General features: G+C 42.5%; 1 non-coding gene across 1 annotated transcript; it reads right to left on the bottom strand.

Annotated features, from left to right (window-relative positions):
* Positions 1–2,158: 2,158 nt before the first annotated feature.
* trnar-ccu (transfer RNA arginine (anticodon CCU)) lies at positions 2,159–2,231 on the bottom strand. The gene has a single exon. It is a non-coding gene; the product is annotated as a tRNA-Arg (tRNA).
* Between the last annotated feature and the right edge of the window lie 11,388 nt (positions 2,232–13,619).

The following is a 13,619-nucleotide window of genomic DNA, read 5'->3' as shown; positions in this document are numbered from 1 at the left end:
CGGACAACTCATCCTGGACCCACCCAGGCAGCACAAGCACCATGTGAGCCGAGGGTTTCTTACAATTGAAATCTAAAGAGTCCTGCTGACAGATTTATTTAGCAATGTTTCTTTATCAGACAGAAAAACTAAGTTGCCCAAAGTAGGCTGCATGTATGCGACCCTCGATGTAAAAAGAGTTCGACATCTCTGGGCTAAAGCTTTGCTTCAGTGTTTACAGTTTGGTGTTGTTATAGTCATGCTAGCTCCAAGAAATTCCGCAAAGGTAGATGTGAAGACAGACCCGCGTTTGTGTCCGTGAAGTTTGAAGGGCACAAAAACAGAACAGTCCTGCAGGAAGACGAAAAGCATTTTCCCAAGAATTGAAACATCCTTCAACATGTTGACAGCGCTCCAGGCTTGGACCACTTCCTGTCGCTCCCTGAATGAAGATGTGAAACTTCATTATAGAACCCCCCGATGAGGCCTGTGAGGGAGGGAAAACAGAGAAAAGAAAGAGGAGAAGACGAAGAAGACGGGGTGGCCAGGTGCCAGGTGCTCACTGTGACGGGACACCCCATCGCCACGGAGACATGGGTCAGGGGGCATTCGGTGGGAGGGGCTGCTCGGGGCGGGGGGAAGGGGAGGGCGTGTGCTCCGAGCAGCGGGGCGGCCAAAGCTTTGGCATGAATTACCCGCCTGCTGAGCCGGCGCTTTGGAGATGCTGGATGAGAGGTCACGTACTCAGTGGCCCTCAAACGCACACACAGGCTCGCCCGGCAACAACAACAAGGCTCTGTGTGCGCCCGGCTAGTCACAACAGCTATTCTGCATTTAGCACACAAACACTTGTGCGCTCTTGGAGAGGATGAATTAGGTCAGCTCGGTTGGTCAAACAGGACGGCTCGATCCGCAGCGGGGCACTAAACACAAATTATTCTCACTAGAATGCTTTTAATATCAAAGAGGAGAGGGACAATCAGTGGCTGGACCTCCTCCATTTAGACCGTCCCACAGCACAGCGTGGCTCCATGCAAGGCACCTTGTCCAAAGAGCACCTGGACGCGAGAACAATTCGGGCGAATAGAGCGCACTCGGTTTCTGTCCTCGAGTAAACAAGCTGAAATGCTGATTTTTTTTTAATTTTATTTATTTTTGCCCATCTGGGGAACTATGGCGTTGCTACGGTCACCGAAAGGCACAAGAAAAGTTTGTTTAATCTGCACACAGAGAATAAACATTTTAGTTTCTCGACGTGTAATAATTGAAAATTCGTTTTTAATATTAACTTCATTAGATAAAATTAATGAGTTTGTTTTTGCGCTTTGAATTTTGGTAATTGGTTGACCTTTGTTTGATGAAATTGGGATTACAAACTGCATTGTGTTTTATGATGAAAAATAAAGATGTGGTTTGAATATGAAATGTATATTTTAACAGAGAAAACCTAAATACTTGAACTGCCCATAAAAAAAATTTAGGTTTGTATGTTTTAATGTGTTTTTTTATGTACTTGATGTTATAATGCTGATGTTTACAAAAGTAATTTTACAGTTCAATATGAATAATAAAAAGGTAAAAGAATACATTTGTAGGCTGCAGTAATGATTAATCCTGTTTTGTTGACCTTAGCTTTGTATCCCACAGTTGTTGTATATTTAATCAGACTGAAGACTGAAATTCAAAGACTAGCAACGACAGGCTAAATAACCCTTGGTGACCCAAGTTAAACTTGGCAATGGGACTGATAATTTACATATGACAGGGCTGTAAATAAGTGAGAAGGTCATCTATACTGTTAGATACAATCAGGTCCATAAGTTTGTGGACGTTTTTACTTTAGACTATCACAGCGTGTTTTAAATCAAATAACTAACAATAGAGCATCTTTAGGATGTGGTGGAACGGGAGATTCACATCATGTCAACATGGACCAAAATCTATGATGAATGGTTCCAGCACCCTGTGCCATTAAGAGCTAAGGCAGGGTCCAAACAGATACTAGGAATGACTTGGCCAGTAAGTGCATATATAAACAGTGTCCATTAATGGACACGTTAAACAGTGACCTTAATGACAGAAAGCTCGCTGTCTAAAAGTTCAAGCAGAAAAGGCCTCAATCCATCGACCCCTGGGTTAACGACCCGCAATAGTTTCACTGCGCCACTCTGCTGGAAATCACCCCAGATGGGACTTGAACCCACAATCCCTGGCTTAGGAGGCCAGTGCCTTATCCATTAGGCCACTGGGGCCACCTTGTGTGTCACACCTCTATGTGGTTACTGCCCTTTGCTTATCATACCAAAGTGAGGCTGGCCGTCCGAACAAAAATTTTACCAACGCCTGCCTTAGACGAAGGATCTTGTTGGTTGTTTGGGACTTTGAAGCTAACACTGGCTGTAAAAAGAAAAATCACACTGAAGTAAATAGGTGGTCAATGAAGGTTTTTGGAGCCAGTGAGTAGCTTTAGCCTCTTAGTAAAAATAATCGTGTTCTCATAAGATCATCAGGCAGGCTACCATTTACCATCTTAATGTGGAGTTGCCAAGGTTACACGTATCCAGTGTCAAACGCACAGATGCGAGATCTGACTTTTACTGTGATTCAGGAAAGAAAACAGGAAACAAATTGTGCCTAATGGTGGATCACCGAGCCTCCTCTTTGGTGTGACACCGCCGTTAAACTAGAGGTTTGTTTTCGCCAGCAGTATCCGTATGTGATGATCCCACTCCCACAGGAAGAGGGAGAGAGTGGCTGAAGTGAATCAAAGGCCAGCGGCTTCTGTGTTTGCCTCCGTCCGGTTGATTGCCAGAGACGCTGGATCAGCGCCTCCATCATCTGACAACCTGTGAGAGCGACTCATTCATTCAATCCTCTCCTACACACCTCCGGGACCTCAACAACACCTCGCAGCATAATGAATCAAACTCTCTGCCAGGAAAACACAAACCCCCGCATAAACACACACACACACAGACACGTGCACATGCCGCAGTAATGATTGTCAGCGAAGACAAAAGAAAAGTTTGATGACGAGTTCATGACTTATTCTGTAAAAGGGGGGGGCTTGTGGATGTGCTGCGGCGAGATTCTGGAGCCATGTAATCATGGCAGGCGTCAACAACGCCATCCTTATTACTGCGGTAATGAAAAGTGAATCAGTCTCACACGGATTCATTTGTTAAAGGCAAATAATTAAGACAAAGGTCCTGCATCAAGCAGACAAATCAGAAAGACAAAGTGTGGTGCGTGACAGTCCTCCCGCGGTGATGCAGGCCTGTCCTTTTGTGTCATGACTAGTCGCTCTCTGGCATTAATCAGAGCGTCGTCCTATCTTGTTAGGCTGAGCTGGGAGATGATAGGGAGACCGCAGGTCTTTAATCAAGGTTAGAATAATCTGTGATGGTAGCTGATTATAAACCTGATCATCAGCAACATATTGTCACCTCCTAATCATCCAAATAAACAGAGAGAGAGGGAAAGAGGGAGACCTGCCCTCAGCCCCCACGTGGAGGAATAAATTACACGCAAACACACACATGCCAGAGCCTTACACATGCCTACATGCATATGCAAACACAATAAATGCATGCATTGCCCACACACAGGCACACGGGGCCGAGCGTGCGCACGCGTGCGCGTCCTGATATGCAATCTGCAGCGCGCTGCACTTTTTTTTGTTGTTGTTTTACATCAAATACTTTTAATGCAAATACCACATTTTATGGGGGCCTTTTGAAAATTCTTGCCTCTCAGCGATTGGGAAACAAATGCACCGCAGCTAAGAAAGCCCCAGCTTGAAAGACATCCATCAAGACAGCAGATAAACAATGAAATGGCCCCTCTCAAGTCGATGATAACCTCAACTTCTTTCTAATCTACTTTCATGTGCTTTGTCTCCCCTTTTTTTCCTCTTTTTTATTTACTCCCACTCTTTTATTTCACCTCTCCCAGGGTGAGCCTCTCCCCTTCCTCTTCCTCCCTCTCCTTCCTCCAGAAGCTCATTACCTCGGGACCGAGCGAGATCTCGGCTGTTTTCAACGCAGCAAAAAAAAAAAGAAGAAGAAAAAATTATAACACGACCGGCGACGGCACTCGTTAGCAGCCTTGTCAATCATCTTTGGCGCAGGCAGGGTGGAGAAGCAATCGGCGCCGGGGTCAGCGATGAAGATGTTCATTCTCTATTCATCCATCACATCTTTCGGGGAAATCAATTTACAGCGCATCAGCGTCACAGTTGCCTCGACAACAGCGGTGATGTGAGAGTGGAGGGAAACAACTTCTAAGAGAGAGACAGAGGAGAGTGGTGGATTCGTTTAGATACAACCTAATAAACGTCACTCATCTTCTTCTTCTTTGTCTTTTTTCTCCTCTATCACCCCACCACTACCACGTTCTAGGTTACATGAATGCTTTGTCCTCTACTCAAAATTACTATTTGCTAATAACTCAAAACTTTAATAGCAACCAAAGCATCAACTACCCAATCCTTCGTGGTGCTTTCACTTCCCTGTCCCGTTCAGGAGGTGGCAGGTGACGAGGTGGAGGTTTTGGGGGACGTTGCCGCTCATTTTTAATGTAGTTGTTGCTTTCTCGCAGGTGTCAGCTTCACGGTTCATTAAGGGTGTTTGGTTTGGGGGGGACCTGAAGAGATGGAGGATAAAAGGCAGACAGAGATGGAAGAGAGTTAGAAAGTAATTGGCGACGTAAATGAAACACGCCGCCGACGCCGTCCACGTTTGCAGACTTCAGATGAAAACATGGGTTAAAAAAAAGAAAACAGACACTGAGCGACGAGTGTGCGCTGGACATGGGAAGGCTTTGAGGAAACCTGAAGTGTGAGGTGGAAGACAGGCGAGTAGAGGGGGACGTGACAGAACGAGGAGAAGGATGGAGAGCCAGTTTGTGTGCATGGAAGCGCACAAGCTTTGCCAAAAAAGTGGGTGTTTGTGCGTGTGTGCTCTCATTCCAGGAGATGTCATGCTGTTTGAGCAAACGGTTCTCCGTTAAGGCCATCCACCGCCTGCTGCCGGCGCCACCACCCCTGCTGTACCCAGCCAGCCTCGTGCCAACGCCTCTGACACCACAGCCGCTGATGCCAGGAGCCCGCCTGCCCCCTCGTCTCAGCAGAGCAGATGTCACTCAATTGCCCTCCACCTCACCCCCTCGAAAACTCCACCACCACCACCACCACCACCAGGAGCTGCCGCCACCCTAACAGGCAGCCGTGCCGGCGTGCCAAGCAGGCGACGTGTTAAGAGAATGTGGAGCGGCGGGCCCACCGACGGGACAGCAGCAGGCGGGAACGCACAGAGCGGGGAGTGCTGTAGATTTTTCGCGCTCCCGCCAATCCCCCCCCGACACCACCCCCGATCCACCCACCTCTCCCTGACAAACGCACGCACATGCCGCATGCACTGGCTCACAAACACATGCGCAGTTCCCCGCCCCATCGTAAAAAAAAAAAAGAGGCACACTTTCCCCTCGTTCTCCCGAGATGACACCCCCTGCAGGCCTTTGGAATATTTTAATTCTGTTTCCTAACTCTTATTATGTGTGGAGTGTGTGACATGTGAATTGTAATTAGTTGCTCTGGGGTGAGCAGAGAGCGAAACCCCCACCTCTTTAAAAAAAAAAGAGAGAGAGAGAGTGAAAACACTGGAGGGCAAATAATCTTTCCAAACACCCCATCCAATTTTAACCCCCCTCCCCGAGTCACAACCTGGTGTTCCTGTTGCCACCTTCGGTTTACCTACATAGGTGCAGGCCCCCCTTCCCCTTTTGTGTTGTTTCTCCATCCAAGGCCGCCATTCTCCTCCTCCTTCGCACCGCCGTGGATCTTATCTGCGAGGGAGGCCCATATCAATAACCCCGCAGCCTCCGCTCCTGCACTACAAAGAGCCCGGGCAACAGGGGCTAGCTGTAAGGATGGAAGATAATGGGATTGAGGTGGTACTTAAATCTCAGCGAACCACTGCAGCTAAGTAATTAGTGGATGGGATCCATACTGGAGGGTTAAGCAGAGCTAATGCCACCCTGGGCTTTGCTGCTGGAGCAAAATTAGCAGTAGAGGAATGAGAAAAAAGACAGCTTGCTGCATCTGTCTCTCAATCTATCTGCTAGACAACCAACGTTGGTGAAGCTCTCCAAGAAACCCCAACGCAGACTGAAAGAGGCCAGGGGTAGGAAGGTGGGAGGGAGGACGAGGATCAGGGATTGTAATTTCACAGCAGTGTCAGAAGAGCCAGCCGAGGCCCTGTCTTTCCATTGAGGCTTCATTAGGGCGAACAATGGACTTCCCTGCCATCTAATTAGATGAGGTTAATGAGGAGAGGAGGGCCACGGTTGATCCCCACCGTGCAGTCTGAGTCACAGGCGGGGTGGGGGTGGTCAAGGGGTCTTGGGGGCACGAGAAGAGCGTCCCCTTGGAAAGGACGCAATGTACAGTGCACTGTGTGGGCCGCGGCGAGAGTGTAAACTCCATCTAAATCGCTGTATGATTGAATTATTGATTCCTGTAGGGAGGTAATGGGTTGATAACACATTGCATTACATTCACTGTGATTCTAATACGGTTTCACAAATATTACAGAAGAATTAGATATTGAGGGAAATGAGTGCAAGTGAAGACAGCGGAAAAGCAATTATTTGTAATAGCTTACAATACATTTTGCAGGGTGATTCATGGTGAATGCTCTTCAAGAGCAAATATTAGTCACTTGTTTTTTCTTTAAAAGCTGCAGCAATCCTCTCACATCTCATTGGACTTTTCTCTCTTTTTTTGTTTCTTTGAGTCTCTAAAAATATTGCACACCGGTCAGTTTCTAAAAGCCGGAGCTTTTTGTGATGTTTGGCTTCACTCTGTTCATTTAAAAAAAAAAAAAAATACGAGCGTCACAGCTTAGAATAAAGCTTCTTTGTGGGGAAAAAATCTGTTCCAGCTGCACTGTACCTAACATGTAAACTCACAGGAGGCTGTATGGATATGAGGCTAGCATCAGTTTATCAAATTGTTTCACTATCATCCATCCTTGTCATTTATATGCAACATACGCAAAGCTTTTCCTTCTTTTTTAGTGCATCATTTCAAGAAAGAAATGACAGAGGTGAGTCAGTTAATGACCAGATGCAAGGTATGCCTCCCACCTACTCGACGTAGAAATGAGTGAGGGAGAAGAGTCATTAATGGCTTCACCCTGCTGTCTCTTCAAATTCTTGGGTCTTGGCTAATGGCTGGTCAGACACACATTTCTTTCTTCTAATGTGGTTACAAAGATGTAAAATCACAGTCCAAAAATGCAATCATACACAACATGATGTCATAATAACATCACCGCAGGACGATTGTTAAAAACAACTGGCTTCCTCCTTCTACTAAATTTATTATATCAGTACTGCTATTATAGTTAGCACACACGCCTTATGGATTCTGATCACTAATACAAAATATAATCAGGAAAATTATATGATGATGCATTATGTTAGGTGGAAAAATCTGAAATAGCTTAAAGCAGATACGAAGCACTACACGTATAAAGGCTTATTTACACCATGGAGCTGTAGTATAAAAAAAATATCAGATTTAACTCTGTCTGTGAAGTTAGATTTAAGAAATAAGTGAGCCATGGGTCTGCAAAAAGCAATGTGAAAGTGAAAGTTCTCAGAGAAGTCTCTCACCTGGGGCGCTTCTAACAGTTCACTGTATCCGCCTTTTCCTGTTCAGTGTTTTTAGCACCGAAGTGTCATCTACACTAAGCTGGTGACATCTCGGAGGGACACACCGATCACAGTGTCAATCGCTATTTCGGGTAGGTACCATCAGGCAAGTGCATAATATTACCTGACTAGTTCTGCTGCCTAAGCCTAACTAAATGGCTTGGCTGTCACTGTTTCTGATTAATGGAAATAAATCATTTTAATCTGGGAATGTAAATATATAAATACTGCCATACTTTCATAATACTCCAAAGTACTCATATGGCAATGCATATTTTAATGGAAACCTCTGAGACTGCCACTTTATTAGCTGTAACAACACAAAAGGGATGTTTTCACACCGAGGCTCATTAATTTCAACTTGTAATACAGTATACAATATGTAATTACATGGACCATTTGGATCATGCTGCATGGTGACTAATGAGTACTACTTTTGGTATTTTAGTTCAGAGGTTTTTTTTGTTACACCAGATCCCCTTCCAGATGCAACCCCAAAGGAGATTTATATCCCTGGCTGGAATTGAACCAGTAACCTTTTACCCACCAAGAAAATGTGTGATCATTTTCAAGAATAAAGGGAAAGACAAGACTATTTAAACAAACAGGTTTGATAGTGCATTCTAGACTCATTCAAAAACCAGAATTTCCGAATTCCCAGTTAGAATTTTCATCTAAAATTCCTCCTCAATTCAGACTTCAAGGATTTCAGATTTCAACAAGGGACTGACGTAATTACTCCTGACTCCTGAGGTATCTGGAACGGAGCATGAATGTACAAAGACACAGGGGGAACCATCAACCCTTGTGACAGTAGAAATGGCTGGGCAGAACATGAAAAACGAGGCAAAATAACTAAAACAGGAAGTAACCCAAAGACAAATGGCTAACAGTGAAACTTGAAGAGTTAAGGAAGTAATGTGCAGCCATGTGGTGACGAGAGAGTGCAGAAAGTCAGTGGAAAACGAGTTCAAGAAGGGACAGATAACATAATTGGGGACAATGTCAACTGTGCCGTTCAAATGCTGAACTTTCCTCAACCTCAGTAAATACCAATGAGAGCAAAGACGAATGTTGTCGAAGATAAGGACGATGTTGGGCAATGCCTTTCACCTACCTTTCACGGGAGACTGAGAATATCCAAATGCACAAATGAACAACACAGGGAATCACACACTGCAAAGGCTGCACACCCTAATATCTACACAACCTTTACAGAGAAAGCTAATTGTCTGCATGATAAGAGGGGCACTTAAACTAAAGTTTTTTATGTTTTATATTTCAATTTTGGATAATATATCAAGAAATCTAAATATTAGAACTACTTTTATTAAGGCTATTCTTTAATATAATGGATTACTTGTAATATTAGTACTTTAACTTGTTCATTCCTGCTCTTACCTTTGTGGAGCAATTTTCTCTGTTTTGCCATTTATCATTTATCATAACAATTAGCACCTTATGTATATTGTTGACACAAGAACACACTGACATCTTAACTCAGTATTTACCTGCCTGTGCAATCTCTGTTTTCATGATAATGTAAAAAAAAATCATCCCAATTCAAAGACGAAGAATATACATTTGAAATTAGGGATATCACCTGTACTGTATTGGATGTCTGTTTTGTAGTTCCCCTAAGGGAGACTTAATGAGATGAATTGTCTAAGAAGTTTCCCACCACTTTGCCTTGGATTGAAGATACAGGTTTAGTTGTTTGTCTTTATCATCAACATTTTCAGACCCCAAAAATCCATTTTAAAGGAATTTAAAATAATAAACCAACAAATACTAAAACCAACTTGTTATCAACACCCAGAAAACCCACCAAAGTGCCAGATTGCTCACAACACAGAATACAGCATGTGAGTTTGCCCGTGATTAACAGCTAATTAAACGGGTGTAAGAAAGAAGGGAAGAGGTGTGCGTGAATTTGCCATTAGAGATGTGACAGACGAGGGACTGGGTTTATGTATAGATAATGGCAGTTAAAAAGCTTGTGTGAAGAAGAAATAAGTGGTATTTTGGCTCCGTAAAAGCAACAGCTGGCATTTAATCTATGGAAGTGACAGTGAGAAGCAAGCTGTAATGTAAGGAAAGAAGAATATTTTTAACAAAAGAAAGAAAACTGGTTTCATTTTACCATTTACACTCTGCTTTTATGCAGTCGTAGGAGGTTCATTCTTCAACAGTGAGCATTTTGTTTTGTGTGCAGCAAAACAGCCCTTTTATGGCGTTCTACATCACAGTGCATTATAGGAGATTTGAGGCAGCACCTGCCTGATCTGTAAGCTAGAAGCATTGCTCTCCAAATGGGACATTACTCCGTGGATGGGTAATGTGATTTTTGTGAACTGGGAGGCAATTTTGAGATTTCAAAAACAATGTCATCACTGCGCATTAGTGAAACCAAGAGATTACACCTGCTGCGGCAGAGCTGACGGTCTAGTTTAGACACACACGTAAAGGCACACACATATTGAGGTAATGTGTAGTAATGTGTGGGTCATGGTGTGCAGTAATAGCCATAATCACAGTTACAGTTAAGCTCGTTTCACATGAGCCTGTTGAAGCCCATGAGCAATTTCATTTTATATATCCAATACTGTGCAAAAGTTTTGAATCATTGTAATTTCTTTACATTTTGCTGGGAAGAAAGGAAATATTTCCAATGATTTACTGAAACATGCAAACACGCAGGGAAAAAACAGAGTTTGTATAATTTGAAAGTAAATATTTGGTGTGACCACCTTTATTCTTCAGCACAGTCTGAACTCTCTTAGGCAGCTTTCTTGTCATGTCTTTAAGTCGTCTTCAGGAATAGTTCTCCAGGCTTCTTGAAGGACATTCAAAGCTCTTCTTTGGATGTTTCTGCCTTTTGCTCTGTTCTCTGTCAACATGACCCCACACTGCTTCAGTAATGTTGAGGTCCGGGCTCTGGGGAGGCCAATCCATGACTGATAGTGCTCCACTGTGTTTTTCTATCCAGGTATGATTTTCTGGCATTGGCAGCGTGTTTGGGATCGTTGTCATGATGAAAGATGAAGCTGTTGTTTATCAAAACCTTTGCAGGTGGTGGATCAAAATCTGATGGTACTTTTCTGTATAATTCATCTATTTTCACAAGATCTCAAACACCACTGACTGAAAGTCAGCTCAAACCATGACAGAGCCTCCACCGTGTTTTATAGATGGCTGTAAATGCTCACTGTTGTACCTCTCTCTCTTGACCTCCTCTGTATACACTGACAGTGATTTGAACAAAGTTATTATTATTATATTATATTATAATAATATATAATATTATTATTATTTCATATGACTTGCTTTATGTCTAGTTCTTGTGTAATTTCCATACCTGAGCCTTTTCTCCCTGTTTCCCTTCCTTATGAATGGCTTCTTGACAGATACTTCTTTTGTCCATCACTTGTCCAGTTTACTCAAATTATTTATGTTGTCAGATAATAGTTCTTTGAAAATCACCGTATTCTGTCTGTCAGAAGAAATGTGGAAGAGATGTTTTTGCAGGCTGCAGATAGATAGATAGATAGATAGATAGATAGATAGATAGATAGATAGATAGATAGATAGATAGATAGATAGATTCTACATTTTACTCTGCCTCAGTCTCAATTCTTTTCATTTCCCCAAAGAAATGATGCAGTTGAAACTGACATGTGCAAGCAAAATGTTAATCAAACAAACCCATTTCTCCTCAACAGCTAAACCAAACAAACGGGCCTCAACTTTCCCATTCAAGTCAGAATGACAGCGTAACACAACACAACAGCAGCGAACGCAGCGTTCTTTATTCAGGGAACGTCAGCCGCGCGCTATTCTGTTGAAAATATCAACTTCAGATGTTGAGGGGAGGAAAAAAGACGGGCGTTTTGTCTGCCTTTGTTGGTTTGGGCTTGATATGCCGCGTGAGCCTTTCAAGCCATTTGTTAGACTCAATTTCTTCCTCTGTTACATCTACAGATTACGTTTCAAGCAAACAACCAGCAACATGAAGGCGCAGAAGCGCTATTATGGTGAGAGAATGACAACTTGCATAGGCAGAGAGCAAGGGGAGAGAGGAGAAATACAAGAAAAGGATGAGAAAAAGAGTTGATGTAAAGAAGGCGAGGAAGATTGGAAAGAGGCGGAGATAGACGTGATGAGATACTACAGTGATGGGATGTATGTGTGTGGGGTGTGTGTGTGTATGGTAAATGCTTGCATGCAGGTTATGCAAATAAAAGAGCTTTGATTCTTTGGCCTTAAACATAGATTCCCTTTCATTGTTTTCCTTTCCGTTAACGGTCTCTTTTGGTTTTGCGTCTCTCCTACACCGTCTCGTCTTGTGTGTTCATGAAACATCACAGCAATGTGTAAAGTCTAAACTTGAAACATCTGGCTGAGATATTCATTTTCTTTCTAGATAAGTAACTTAAGGATGCATATGAAGTGAGTGGCCTCTCACTGTCTTTTTTTGTTTGTTTAGATATCTAAACAGTAGCCACAAAAATGAATATTCATTTTTTTCAGAAAAGTTGAATCTGAATAGGCCCTACTTGTGTTTTAATTGATCTTTAAGTAATGATCATCATGACTAACAAAAGCAAGCCCTATACTATTAATGTATGACACCTGGAGTGTGTCTCAGCTTCCACGTAAGTGCATTAGCTAGTTAACTAGTGACAATCCAGCAAAAACAGGATGCTAATGTCTCACAGTTTGTTTAGTGTATGCTGTGCATCACATTAGCAAGAAATAACACTTTTGTTATAAAAATGGACCCCAAAACCCCCTCAAATATTAGTATTTCTTCACAAAATTGCTCAGTATTAGTCTTTTGAATTAAGTAATGGCCAGCAATAAAAACGGTGGCTCTAATTTTAGTTTTAAATATCAAGTATTAACTTTTATTATAGCTTTAGCTACATAGCAAATTTAATAGTTGAATTAGCTTAAATCAAGCTAAAACATGGCCCTGCTCTTTAGTAAAATAAACTGCTTGTTAAAGTTAGCAGGAAGTGTGCTATTCTGGTAGTAAAAAGAACAAAAATGTATTCAAATAAAGAAGCAAATAGTAAGATATGGGGGGTGAAGTACTTAGCCTACCCAAGTAAAGCTAAGCTATGGCTTCTTTACCTTCTGGATAGGTCAGGTCCTCAAGATAGATTAGCAGGAGCATTTCCATCTACAAAGGGAGAGACAAAGTCTATGTTATGAAGAAGGAGAATGGAAGTTGAGCAACCTGACCCAAAACTCAACAAAAAAAGATTGAGTGTGAGGGTTGTCTGGGACCACTTTTAAGTTTGCTAACTCACTGGTGTGCTAGATTTAAGCAGAGACACTACAAAGTTAACCATAGAGGCGCTGACAGCCGTGCACATTTTGCATGCTATTGCAAAAGTTGCCTAACTTAAATCCAAATTGTAAGTCATATTGACAACTTACAGCTGTTTTCTGGGAGACAACGGTTTCTGAATAAAGTCCACTGTGTGCGCTTTGAAAGAGGTCAATTGTAAAAGTAAAGCTTTGCATGCAAAAAAAGAAAACCTTTCTCAAAGACGTGCCACATTTTTACTTTCATGGGTTACTTTTTGGTTGTGTTTTTGATTCTCCATCCAAGTAAGTACGACAGAGAATTTTTTTCAAGGTGCTGGAAGGACAAGCATGTCGCCTTATAGCACATATTACTCCACTGAAGCAGGTCAGTATATCAGCTACAGTTTGCTCCATTTTTTTCTTTTTACTTTTGCCATTTTACAGTTATATAACAATGCACGAGGACACAATAACTGTTAACTGCTTGCCATCTTCATTCTTGTTCTCTCCTCCTATGATTTTCATTTTACTACTCCGGAGCTAGTCAGAATGTCCATTAATGTTTGGTACACTTCATTAAATACCACAGCAACAACGGTTACGGGACT

The sequence above is a fragment of the Neolamprologus brichardi genome, chromosome 23 (genome assembly GCF_056152115.1).
Source record: "Neolamprologus brichardi isolate AB-2024 chromosome 23, ASM5615211v1, whole genome shotgun sequence".
Lineage (NCBI taxonomy): Eukaryota > Metazoa > Chordata > Actinopteri > Cichliformes > Cichlidae > Neolamprologus > Neolamprologus brichardi.
Note: the sequence above shows the minus strand (reverse complement) of the source record. Positions and strands in the feature narration are given on the sequence as shown.